Consider the following 12,375-nt stretch of genomic DNA (forward strand, 5'->3'; position numbering starts at 1 on the left):
GAAACAGGTAGCTGAGAATAGTGCTGCTGAAAGCGAGATCTGCAGAGAAGTGCTAGGCTGAGAAGGCTTTTCAAGATGCAAGATGAGTTAAGCACAGAAATGGAGTGTAAGTGACTTTTACAGTAATTTTAAAGAGTAATTTTATGCCTGTTATCAATACTTTTTTTTTTTTAATGGGGCTTGTATTTCAAATGTCCTTTTTCTCATTTCATGATTCTGGAATCCATTCTTATTTATTTATTTATTTATTTATTTATTTATTTATTTAGAGAAGGAGTCTCGCTCTGTCGCCCGGGCTGGGGTACAGTGGTGCGATCTCGGCTCACTGCAAGCTCCACCTCCGGGGTTCACGCCATTCTTCCACCTCAGCCTCCGGAGTAGCTGGGACTACAGGCGCCCACCACCACACCTGGCTAATTTTTTTGTGTGTTTTTAGTAGAGATGGGGTTTCACCATGTTAGCCAGGATGGTCTCAATCTCCTGACCTCGTGATCCACCTGCCTCGGCCTCCCAAAGTGCTGGGATTACAGGCGTGAGCCACCACGCCTAGCTCCATTTTTATCATATTTCACAAAACTACTGATGTGAGAGGAATTGGGGGAAAAAATTTGGTTCTTCACCACCAATAGTTTGAGAAGCCTTGGCTTTGGAGAAACAGTTCACTCAAGCTCTAGTCTCAAAAACCTAGATTGAAATCCTGGCTTTTGCACTGTGAGTTATCTTAGGCCAGTTAGTCAATTTCTGTGAAAGGGTAACAATACTTAACAGGTTGCCTGGGCAGGGCTGTGCTGACCATTTAATGATAGCTTTTTATCACTTTATTTTAGCTAATAATGAATGAGCTTTTACTATGTGCTAAGTAATTTACAGGCAGTAAAGGTCCTGTAATTTGGTGAAGCTCATTTAACCCCTGCAGCAAGAACAGTGCCCAAGGCAAGGACTGCTATCACCATGCGCTTCACAGAGTCCCCAGAGGAGCCTGCCCAGGCTGTCTGGCTCCAACACCCCAGCTCCTACCCAGAGCTCTATCAAGTGGGAACCAACATGGATCAAAACATTAACCATTTGTCATAACATTTCTGACAAGTCACTATTTTGCTCAAAAGCGCAGCAAAGGTCAGAAGCGCGATATGCAACAAGAAACCGACTTGTAGCTGCTGAATCTGAGAAGAGAGTGAAAGAAAGGAAGCCATGAGGGGCGCACAGTGCCTGAGAGGCTGTGACTGTTTGCAAGTATTTACCTGAGGACAGGCCCACCTGCCTGTGGGGATGGGGAGATCCTGCCCAGAGCAAAGACCTGAAGATAAAGGGCTTTCACTCCTGTCAAGGGTCAGAGATTCCCAGCCAGGCAGCACTGATAATGAAGTCCTCAGAACATTTCCCTGAGTACATTTCCCCAGAGGTTTTCTAAGAGCCTAGAGATCAGAACTTTGTTGGGGGGGCGTTGTGTCCCCACCATGAGGTCAGGCTGCGGTCCCTGACCGGAGCCAACCACTCGGAACTGATTAGGAGAGCTCCGAACTCCAGACTGACGCAGCCATGGCAAAGGGAAATCATGAGCCATTTGCTACTGTCTTCAACCTTGCACCCCACGCACAGACAGACAGACAGGCATGTATTCATAGAAATATTTGCCTTCCTATTTGACAGGTACCTGGCAAAAAGTAGGCCTTTCATGCCCCATGAATTCCCTTTCTGTATAATGCCCACTCCCCACTACATGCCCCAGCCCCAGTAGGCATCTCCCAAACGCTTACCACGCAATCTGCACTCCGCTTGGTAAATCAGCGTTAAGCAGAGGAGAGCGCAGGAAGGGCCTATACAGAGGGTGGAAAAAACACTTCACCCCTCCCCAGCAACACAGCCACCCACTCTTTCCTCCACACCCCTACACTACACCACACCCCCGTGCTACAGAGAGGCAGAGAGAAAAAAAGTGGGCCCGTCACCTCCTCAGAAAGAGGAACTGTCTCACCTCCTAATCTTTACTACACTGCTTTGTTTTTTCCTGGAGTAATTTAAAGCAAATGCCAGACTTTGTATCAGTTTCCTGCTACCAGCTCTTCCCAACTGCAGATCCAACAAAAAATTAAGCCTTAATGTCCTAAGACCTCCATTGTATGCAATGCATTAACTAACTCCCATGGCATCCAGAATTACCTACGTACCACCCCTGGGAGAATTGAGAATGTAGACCCTGAGATTCTCTTCACTATGAAACACACACAGACACACACACACACAGATACATAAACACACACACGCACCAGGTTCTGCCAGAGAATATATGAATATAAATAATAATTCAATATGACCACAATGCCATTATCACCTAATATCCAATCCACTTTTAAATTTTTACCACTTCTCTCAATACTGTCTTTTACATTAACCTGCTCAAAAGAGGATCCAAACAAGGACGGGGCATTTTGTTTGGATGATGTGCCGTTTTCAATTCTCTCTTACCTTAGAAAAGTTCCTCACTCCCTTACTCTTCTTTTCCACGGCAAATATTTATTGAGAAAATGAAGTCATTTCTCCTGTGGAGTGGCTTATGTTCTGAGCCCGGTTCACGGCTTCCTCAGGGCGTTGTTTAATGTTCTCCTCTCTGCTCTGTGTTTCCTTAAACTGAGTGTTAGATTCCAAGGCTTGTTGAGATTTGGTGGTTTCAAATTCAATGGTTCTCCCAGGTTTTTTTTTTTTAATATATATACACATATACTCTCTCTCTATATATACACACACACACACGTATGTATGTATAGATATGTGTGTATATAGAGAGTATATGTGTGTATATATGTATATATGTAAAACATGTATATATGTAAAACATATATGTATATGTGTGTATATATAGAAAGAGAGTGTGTGTGTGTGTATATATATATAAAACATATAGGCTGGGTGTGGTGGCTCATGCCTGTAATCCCAGCACTTTGGGAGGCTGAGGCGGGCAGATCATGAGGTCACGAGATCGAGACCATCCTAGTTGACACAGTGAAACCCCGTCTCTATTAAAAATACAAAAAATTAGCTGGGTATGGCGGCGTGCGCCCATAGTCCCAGCTACTCAGGAGGGTGAGGCAGGAGAATCACTTGAACCCAGGAGGCAGAAGTTGCAGTGAGCTGAGATCACACCGCTGTACTCCAGCCCAAGCGACAGAGCAAGATTCTGTCTCAAAAAAACAAACAAGCAAAACATGTGTATATATCTATATCTATATATATATCCAAAAGGATCTAAGTCCTGGTAGTCTAAGGGAGTTGGAGGTGAGGAAATGAACAGGGAAGATTGAGTTCCTCTACTTCGCAAGGGCCCCAGGGTGCCTGTGAGAAAACTTACACCAATACTCATACGATAGGTTCATTCATTCAGCAAATGCTGATCGCCTACTGCGAACCAGACTGTCACACAGCAGTAGAGAAATCAGCTAGAAATCCCTAACGCCTCCAGCACTCACCTTACAGTGAGGATAAATAAAGAGTCAAACAACGTAAATCCCCGGTGCTTTGCAAGGAGATAACTGATATGCAGACAATTAGAGTAGGGAAGAGAGATAGGGAAAGCTTGGGGTGGGTGAGGTGGATGATCAGAGGAAGCCTCACTGAGAAGAAGACATTTGACAAGGGTTGGAAGGAGGTGTAAACCAAAAATAAAATCCTAAGCCCCCCACCAACCAACTGAATGGATTCCTATTTGGCCACGGGCACCCCGGAGAAACCGGAAAAACTGAATTCCCAGCCATGACCAAAAGAAGGTTACACCCTCATCATACCCCTCCCTTTTGGGGTTTAGGCACAAGTGACCAGCATTAAGGTAAAACAGAGATTATAAGACTGACAAAACAGACGCTTTGTGGCAATAAGATACCAAACTATACACAATACCCAAGGCCATGAAAGGCAAAGATTAAGTCATACCCTACAAACAATACAGTCTCATTAAATGGGTTTTTAAATGAACCCAGTAAAACGTAGCTTACTTTCCAACCTGACTCTGGTATCACATGACAGCAGACTCTGAAGGAAATTAAAATACTTTACCCCAAAATACATTTCTTTAACATATTTGGAAAAGGCTGCCAGACGGCCCTTCGGGACTGCAAAGCCATCTTTGGTGGGGGAAACAGGCATCTCCAGAGAATCGTTATTAATGCCTCTTCCCTTGCTAGGCTTTTCCCAGATCTAGGAGAGATTAACTGAGAGTCAGACACTTAAAGGTCTGAGAAGAGACAATCACTATCTATTCACCCTGAGGGCTGCTATCTATGAGGTTCCAACCCCTCAACCAAGGACCTTGGCCCCCACAACCTCCTTATCTTACTCAGGCATTCCTTCCTACTGACTTCAAGTCACTAGACAATAACTTAACTCTCTCAGCTACTGTTAGCTAAGGAATCCCTAAAACTCACTTAAGACTTGTAAGGCCCCTCAGCCCTCTCCTAACCCTCAACCCCCCAAGTCCCTGTGCAGGGAAAACTCTCTCTAGCCATCTTTCCTCTGCTCTCACACCACAATCAACACAGAAGTCGACTTATGTGACCATATGTGTGGGGGTCCCCCCAGCACCAAGCAGCGACACCAGCTTGGTGTCTGCTAATTCAGTTCCGACACTATCTACCTGGAAATAGTGTCAGATCCCACAGACTGAGGGCTTAGTGTCCAAGGCATCCCCCCTCCACCAGTCACAAGTCCACGCCTCCAGAACTTCTGACCAACCAGCTTCCATTGGGGTTCCCCTCTCAGTGGCTTCAATTAATTTGCTGGAGAGGCTCACAGAACTCAGGCGAACACCTACTTACATTTACTGGTTTATTATAAAGGATGCTGCAGAGGATACAGATGCAGAGATGTGTAGAGCAAGGTGCGGGAGAAGGGATGCAGAGCTTCTACGCCCTTCCTGGTTGTGCGACCCTCCAGGAACCTCCTCCTGTTAAGCTATCAGAAAGCTCACTGAACCCTGTCCTCTTGGGTTTTTATAGAAGCTTCTTGACGTCAGCATTCCTTCCCCCAGGGGAGGGCATAGGGTAGGAACCTCTCATGGGAAGGTCTTTTTTTTTTTTTTTTTTTTTTTTTTGAGACAGAGTCTCGCTCTGCTGCCCAGGTTTCAGTGCAGTGGCACCATCTCGATTCACTGCAACCTCTGCCTCCTGGGTTCAAGCAATTCTTCCTGCCTCAGCCTCCCCAGTAGCTGGGATTACAGGCGTGCGCCATCACATCCGGCTAATTTTTCTATTTTTAGTAGAGATGGGGTTTCACCATGTTGGTCAGGCTGGTCTCGAACTCCTGACTTCAGGTGATCCACTCACGTCGGCCTCCCAAAGTGCTGGGATTACAGGCGTTAGCCACCATGCCTGGCCTCATGGCAGGGTCGTAAGGCCCACAGTCAGGCCAAAAAACATTAGAATCCTGCCTTGGGGCAGGTGAAAGGATGGCAGGAGAGAGATTGTTTCTTAAGGCCTGCCCCTGAAGTCTAAAAAGCCCAACATTCTAGCAAGACTGTAGTAAGGGCTATGGGGGTATGTGCCAGGAACCATGTATGAAAACCAATACATAGGCAGGGCACGGTGGCTCACGCCTGTAATCCCAGCACTCTGGGAGGCCTGAGGCCAACATGCTGAAACCCCATCTCTACTAAAAATACAAAAATTAGCTGGGTGTGGTGGCATGCACCTGTAATCCAGCTACTCAGAAGGCTGAGGCAGGAGAATCACTTGAACCTGGAGGCGGAGGCTGCAGTGAGCAAAGATCACGCCATTGCACTCCAGCCTGGGTGACAGAGCGAGACTCCATCTCAAAAAAAAAAAAAAAAAAGAAACATATATCCTAACACCACACCCCCTCCCCCACTTTGAGATGTCTCACATTTTTTGGGCAGAACTAACAGTTACCTTCCATGTACTGATTTCCATCTTTGCCTGTAACGCCTGTCTCCCTAAAATGTATAAAAGCACACTGGGGCCCGACTGCCTCAGGACCACTTACTCAAGCCTTCTTGGGTTTGTGGTTTTTCTCGGCTACAGTCCCTCATATTGCCTCAGGATAAACTTCTTTAAAATATTTTACAGAATTTGGTTTTTCTCTTCACAGAGATGAGGGAGGCAACCACGCAGATTTCTGAGAAAAGAGGGTTGCAGGTAGAGGGAACAGCAAAATACCTATAGAGGGGCAGCCAGATGACGTGGCGCCTTACAGAGGTGTAGGGATTTGGGCTTTCATCTGATTAAGACGTTGCTGATATATGTTTGAAAGGCATCACCGGGGCCGGGCGCGGTGGCTCAAGCCTGTAATCCCAGCACTTTGGGAGGCCGAGACGGGCGGATCACGAGGTCAGGAGATCGAGACCATCCTGGCTAACACGGTGAAACCCCGTCTCTACTAAAAAATACAAAAAACTAGCCGGGCGAGGTGGCGGGCGCCTGTAGTCCCAGCTACTCGGGAGGCTGAGGCAGAAGAATGGCGTGAACCCGGGAGGCGGAGGTCAGAGTGAGCTGAGATCCGGCCACTGCACTCCAGCCTGGACGACAGCAGGAGACTCCTTGTCAAAAAAAAAAAAAGAAAGGCATCACCGGATGCTGCCCTCAGAATCAACTGTGATAAGCAGCAGGTCCCAAAAGTCAAAAAGAAGACCTTTGCAACTATCCAGGTGAGAATGGCCCAGGGCCCCATGGCCTGAGCTCTTACTGGGTGCTAACATCTTATAGATGTTACCAAATTTAATCCTTACCACCACCCTGTGGGGTGGAGTATTAACAATCCTTTTGTAAATAAAGAAATTGAAACTCAGAGAGTTTAAGTCATTTGCTCAAAATGTCACTGTAAATGGTCAAATGAGGATGTGGCCAGATTATTATTATTATTATTTTTTTTTTTTTTTGAGACAGAGTCTCGCTCCGTTGCCAGGCTGGAGTGCAGTAGCGTGATCTCAGCTCACGGCAACCTCCACCACCTGGGTTCAAGCAATTCTCTGCCTCAGCCTTCCGAGTAGCTGGGATTACAGGTGCCCACCACCATGCCCGGCTAATTTTTGTATTTTTAGTAGAGACGGGGTTTCACAATCTTGGCCAGGCTGGTCTTGAATTCCTGACCTTGTGATCCACCTACCTCAGCCTCTCAAAGTGCTGGGATTACAGGCGTGAGCCACCACACCTGGCTGACCAGATTATTCTGACAAACTGGTCATGCTCTTCATCCTATGTCCCTCTACTCAGGTCCTTCCAAGGGCCACTGCGAGCCTCTCTGCTTTATCACTTCAACTACAGTTGCTAATCACTGTATTGGCCTTCTGGTGACACCTATTTACTCTGCCCTGATCTTCATCTCCTTAATCTTCAGTGAGCAAACCTCACCCTCATCTGGACCTTAGAACCCAAACTTTCTGTTCTTAGACTTAGAGTGCTTGACACCCTGTTGCCCCCAGAGGGTACCTGCACTAGCCACAGTGCCTCCGAGAGGGGCTCCATGTGTCCTGGCCACCAGAAACCCTCTCCCATGAAGGACTCCCATTTCTCTAAGAGCTTGGATTCTTAATGTGTGCCACCTGAAGGACTCCCATTTCTCTAAGAACTTGGATTCTTAATGTGTGCCACCTGAGCTGCCACTTAATGCTCTGACCCCTCTTTCTCTTTCCTCACATCAGGGAGAGCTGGCTGCGCCGCCCAAAGTTTGCTCCTTCTGCTATATAGAGTTAGTGCTGTAAATTACTGCCCAGAGAGGGATTGCATTTTACACACACAAACACACACAGCATATAGATGGGATCATTTTACTAGTTATTGGTAAAGAAATGTGAGTACAAATAACATGTATCACTTCTGGGCCACGATGGTTGACGTGAGTTTATTTGCTCTAGCAGCTAACATTACCCTACAGAGCTACTCAGTGGAGACTTCCTGAATATTTATTTCTATAGTCTACAACCATCATTAGCATATTCAGCTATAGATTTTTCATATCTTCTCATCCCAACATTTCACAATCCCAGTGAAATAACAGAAGCACACCCTAATTTAAGCAAAGCCAAGAGCTCCTAAATTCTTCCACATCAAATCATATCCTCTTGTATTTTGTTTCCCCCGACATGATTCCAAGAATTTGAAAGACGTTGTCAACTAACTTTAATTTAAAATTTGAGTTCTTATTTGTTATCAAATGAACAAAGATACTGTTGCCAATCAGAGGTTCTGAACAGCATGAGATTGCCACAACTACCACAATCGGTTGATGGAAGTTTAGCATAAAACAAAGAAACTTGATTTTCTTGGCTGTGCAGGTTTGCTGTGGTGAACATGCTTCTCCCATCCAGCTTTTCGAGATATTCAGTGTCTGGTGGATCTCTGGAGACCCTGGACAAAGGACTCTGGTTTGTGGAGCTTACTCCAATACAATTATAACTTTGTGATTACAGCCATAGACACAATTCTTGCTTAGCATACCCCCTGTGATGGCTAATGAGTGTCAACTTGATTGGACTGAAGGATGCAGAGTATTGATCCTGGGTGTGTCTGTGAGGGTGTCGCCAAAGCAGATTAACATTTGAGTCAGTGGGCTGGGAAAGGCAGATCTACCCTTAATCTGGGTGGGCACCATCTAATCTGCTGCCAGCTTGGCCAGAATAAAAAGCAGACAGAAGAACGTGAAAAGACTAGACTTGCTTAGCCTCCCAGCCTACATCTTTCTCCCGTCCTGGATGCTTCCCGCCCTCAAATATCAGACTCCAAGTTCTTCAGCTGTGGGACTCAGACTGGCTTCTCTGCTCCTCAGCCTGCAGACGGACTGTGTGGGACCGCACCTAGTGATCACATGAGTCAATACTCCTTAATAAACTCCCCTTTATCAATACATCTATCCTATTAGTTTTGTCCCTCAAGAGAACACTGGCTAATTCACCTCCCCAAAAATCAGGTTCTACTGGTTGGCTAGACACAAAAGACTGCTTAGAAAAACTACCCCAACAGCCCCCAGCTAGGCAAAATAAGGCATTCTATGTTTCTCCAGAAGAATCTGGTTTCACGTGTTTAGAAATCAGGAGAAAAACAATGTAAAACTACAATTTTCCTGGACTACCAGATCAAACAGATACCAGCCTGCCTCTCCATCTCAGCACTCACCAGGCAAAGGCAGAGCAGCAGTTACATCAGAAACCTGCCTCCCCCAGGACACAGCAGCAGAGCTGTCAAAGATGGGCAAGGAATCAGGCTGCCCGGAATTCTCACATGCTAAATTGCAAAGGAGAACCAAATGGCAACAAACCAGGAAAGATTTCTACTGAAATACCAAAGATAAGAATTTTCTCTGAAATCCTACCAACATGGATCTGATGATGTTTTCAAACTCCGCTTTAACTGTCTCTTTAGTGAGGACAATGTCTAATAATGTCTTCTTAATCATGTCCTCCCGGAATTCCAGGGCTGGGGATCGTGCCAGGCGGCCGTTCTTCCCATCCATGTCCATCGTAGTTTTTGTGTTATTAATCTGGGCAGGAGGAAGTCTGAGCCAGTGTTCCTTGACGTTTTCTAATTGCCAGAGTCACTGAAGTGCAACTACCTCTCCTTAAAGTCACCAAGGCAACAACTGTTTACCTCTCTTGTCTTAACAAACTGACGTCTTTGCTAGGATCTGTCCAAGGCCAAATGGGCCCCCTACAAAGAGAAAGGGGAAGGGAACATAGAGGAGAAAAAGGTTGTTCAAGTCTGTCCTGAGAGCTTCAAGGCCCTTGGTGTAACCCTCCCCTGCCCTCCCACCCCTAATCTCATAGCCATGGAAGTGAGTGGTATAGGTGAAGGGAACCACTTAGAACATTGTAGTTCTATCTTGCCTGGGCATCAATATCACCTAGGAAGCATTTTAAAAATATAGATGCCTGATATTATCCTCAGTAGCTTCTGATTTAATGGATCTGGACAAATAAACATCAAAATAGTTAGGAAGAATGTTAAAGTTCACAGAGGGTGACCTTGGGCAGAATGGGAGAGGCCAGGCCTTTCCTGGGAAGGGACGGGGAACACCAGTTCAGCCTAGGGTAGACATAGTTAATGAGTCAACGCATGGCTCAAGCATTTAAAGTCCCCAGTTAACCCAGACTCCTCTGCAACCTAGGAAGTCTGCTGCCCAATAACAGCCCAGAGTTACTGAGGAAGTGGCAAGGCCACAGCTTCAATCCAGGGCCCCAGGAATTTCAGGCTACACTGTCATCAACTCTGTTCTCCTAGACTCAAAGGGGATCGCCTCCTCTGAAGAATACACATTGATTAGCAGGCCAAGGTGAGTTAGTACTGCTGGAGAAAGAGCTAATCGCCCTTGCACCAAGGTGGGCCTTTCACTTCTCTCTCCTCCCCACGTGGTGATCTTGTCTTGTCTTTGGTCACTACATGAAGAGGCAGCAACATGGCTGCAGATCAGTCTCTTGGGCAAAGGGGCTGCTACCCTCTGAGCAATCCCAGGTGAAGGCCAGAACTCAACTTCTGCTCTTGGCCCATGTCACTGCCTCCTGGGAGGCAGGGTCTGGTTCTCCGGGGGTTTTCACATTCGCTTCCCTCCTTACCAGACATGAAGAACATTTTATATCTGCACTTTCTGGGTGCTTACTGGAGCACGCTCACCCATGTTTGGACATTTTTCTTTGGGGGACAGATCCACAGAAGTCATCACTCAATGGTTCATCTCAACCCCAAACTGCCTCCCCGCATTACCGTTTCCCTTCACTTTAGGTCCCCAAAGGCAGCCCCAGCTCCAGCCCATGTCCCTGGAGGAAGCTTCTCAGACTCTCCAGTGAGGAGTTCGCCACCACTGTCGACTTCTACTCACACTCCTGACAGGCGCACACATCTCCTGCACTCCCGCCCGCTTCTCCAGGTGCTGCGTGTGGGAATCTTATTCTTCCAGTCAGGAAAATAAGATTATATCCCTTCTCTGTCTCCTTTTTAGCACTGCCAAGCACAGGATAGGCAAGTGGCGCTTGATGAGTAGAATGTCTGGCTGGCATCCACGGCGGGGGCTTGTGGTGTGTGTTGGGGCGGAAGATGGTTAGTTTGTAAACAAGAAAATGGTTTTAGACAGGAACTGAAATCATCAACAAGCATGAAGCTGGGGTCTGTGGCTCTGTACAGAAAGAAAGGAAGGGGAAAAAGTGACTATGATTGCCTCCTGGGGGGGTTCCCACGTGCCAGGCACTTTGCCAGCCCAGGACATCCGACAGCTCATTCAGTCTCACCACAGCCCTCCAAGGTCAGCACCGTGTTACCCTTTCCATCTCACAGATAAGAAACCTGAATCTCAAAGAAGTTAAGGACTTCTGCTAGTAAATGGCAGGGCCAAGATTTAAACCCAGAACTGTCTGAATCCAAGACTGTATTCTTTTTTTTTTTTTTTTTTTCCTGAGACAAACTGTCACTGTGTCACCCAGGCTGGAATGCAGTGGCTCAATCACAGCTCACTGCAGCCTCGACCTCCCAGGCTCCATCAATCCTCCCACCTCAGCCTCCCAAGTAGCTGGGACTCCAGGCACGCACCACGACACCCAGCTAATTTTTGTAAATTTTTGAAGAAACAGGGTTTCATCACATTGCCCAGGCTGGTCTTGAACCCCTGGGTTCAAGCAGTCCGCCCACCTCAGCCTCCCAAAGTGCTGGGATTACAGGCATGAGCTGCGGCACCCAGGAAAGACAGCACTCTTAATGCCTGTACTAAGATGATCATCTTGTTTGACCTGTGACTCTTTCAGCCACAGCCATGCCCACCTAACCCTGAAAGCAAAGGATTTCAGTGAATGAGAAAGGTCCCAAGCCCAGAGCACACTTAGGATGCTGGACGCTTAGCATTTTATCTCATTGAATCCTCCAGCAGCCCTGGATCATTGTTAATATTACAATTGACCCTTGGCATTTACAGAATCAACATTTGGGATTTTCACTTTTGAGAATAACTCCAAAGGTCCTAGACATGAAACAGCCTAAGTCTGCTAAGGAGTAATTATGAAGTGTGTGCAGTAAGAAGCTCACAGGGGCCAGTCCTTTCGTATGTACGAGAGCTCACACTCAGGCTGGAACCTAGTGTGCGGGGGATGCTGTACCCTCCACGTATTAGGAAGTGACAGAAATAACTGTTGGCTTGTGAAGTATGGCTCCCAGAGAAACAAAACTGCTAGCCCATGTTAGGGAGGGTTTACACTCAGTGATAAATTTCCTTTAACAGATTTAGAAATCCCTGGTGCCTTTTATTTGTGGAATCAATAAGGAACAGAGATCACTTAGATTTTCAACTTTGCTTGATTGCATCTACAGTATAAGGGGGAATTATGTGCTCTGGTGGCATGTGTGTGATTTTGTCTTCTGTCAAGCGAGAACAAAATGCCTCCTCTTAGACTACTGTACA

The 12,375-nt window shown here is 46.5% G+C and overlaps 1 protein-coding gene across 2 annotated transcripts in view; it reads right to left on the reverse strand.

The window, feature by feature from the left end:
- ST6GAL1 (ST6 beta-galactosamide alpha-2,6-sialyltranferase 1) overlaps positions 1-12,375 on the reverse strand; it is a 142,711-nt gene that overhangs the window by 45,621 nt on the left and 84,715 nt on the right. The window contains exon 1 of one of the 2 annotated variants that reach the window (XM_011964356.1): positions 4,806-4,955. The exons of the other annotated variant lie outside the window; for it this stretch is intronic. The gene's annotated coding sequence lies outside the window, so the exon portion shown is untranslated. Of the gene's footprint in view, positions 1-4,805; positions 4,956-12,375 lie in introns of those variants that run through there. 2 annotated transcript variants of the gene reach the window in all.

This window comes from Mandrillus leucophaeus, unplaced genomic scaffold (assembly GCF_000951045.1).
Source record: "Mandrillus leucophaeus isolate KB7577 unplaced genomic scaffold, Mleu.le_1.0 Scaffold695, whole genome shotgun sequence".
NCBI lineage: Eukaryota > Metazoa > Chordata > Mammalia > Primates > Cercopithecidae > Mandrillus > Mandrillus leucophaeus.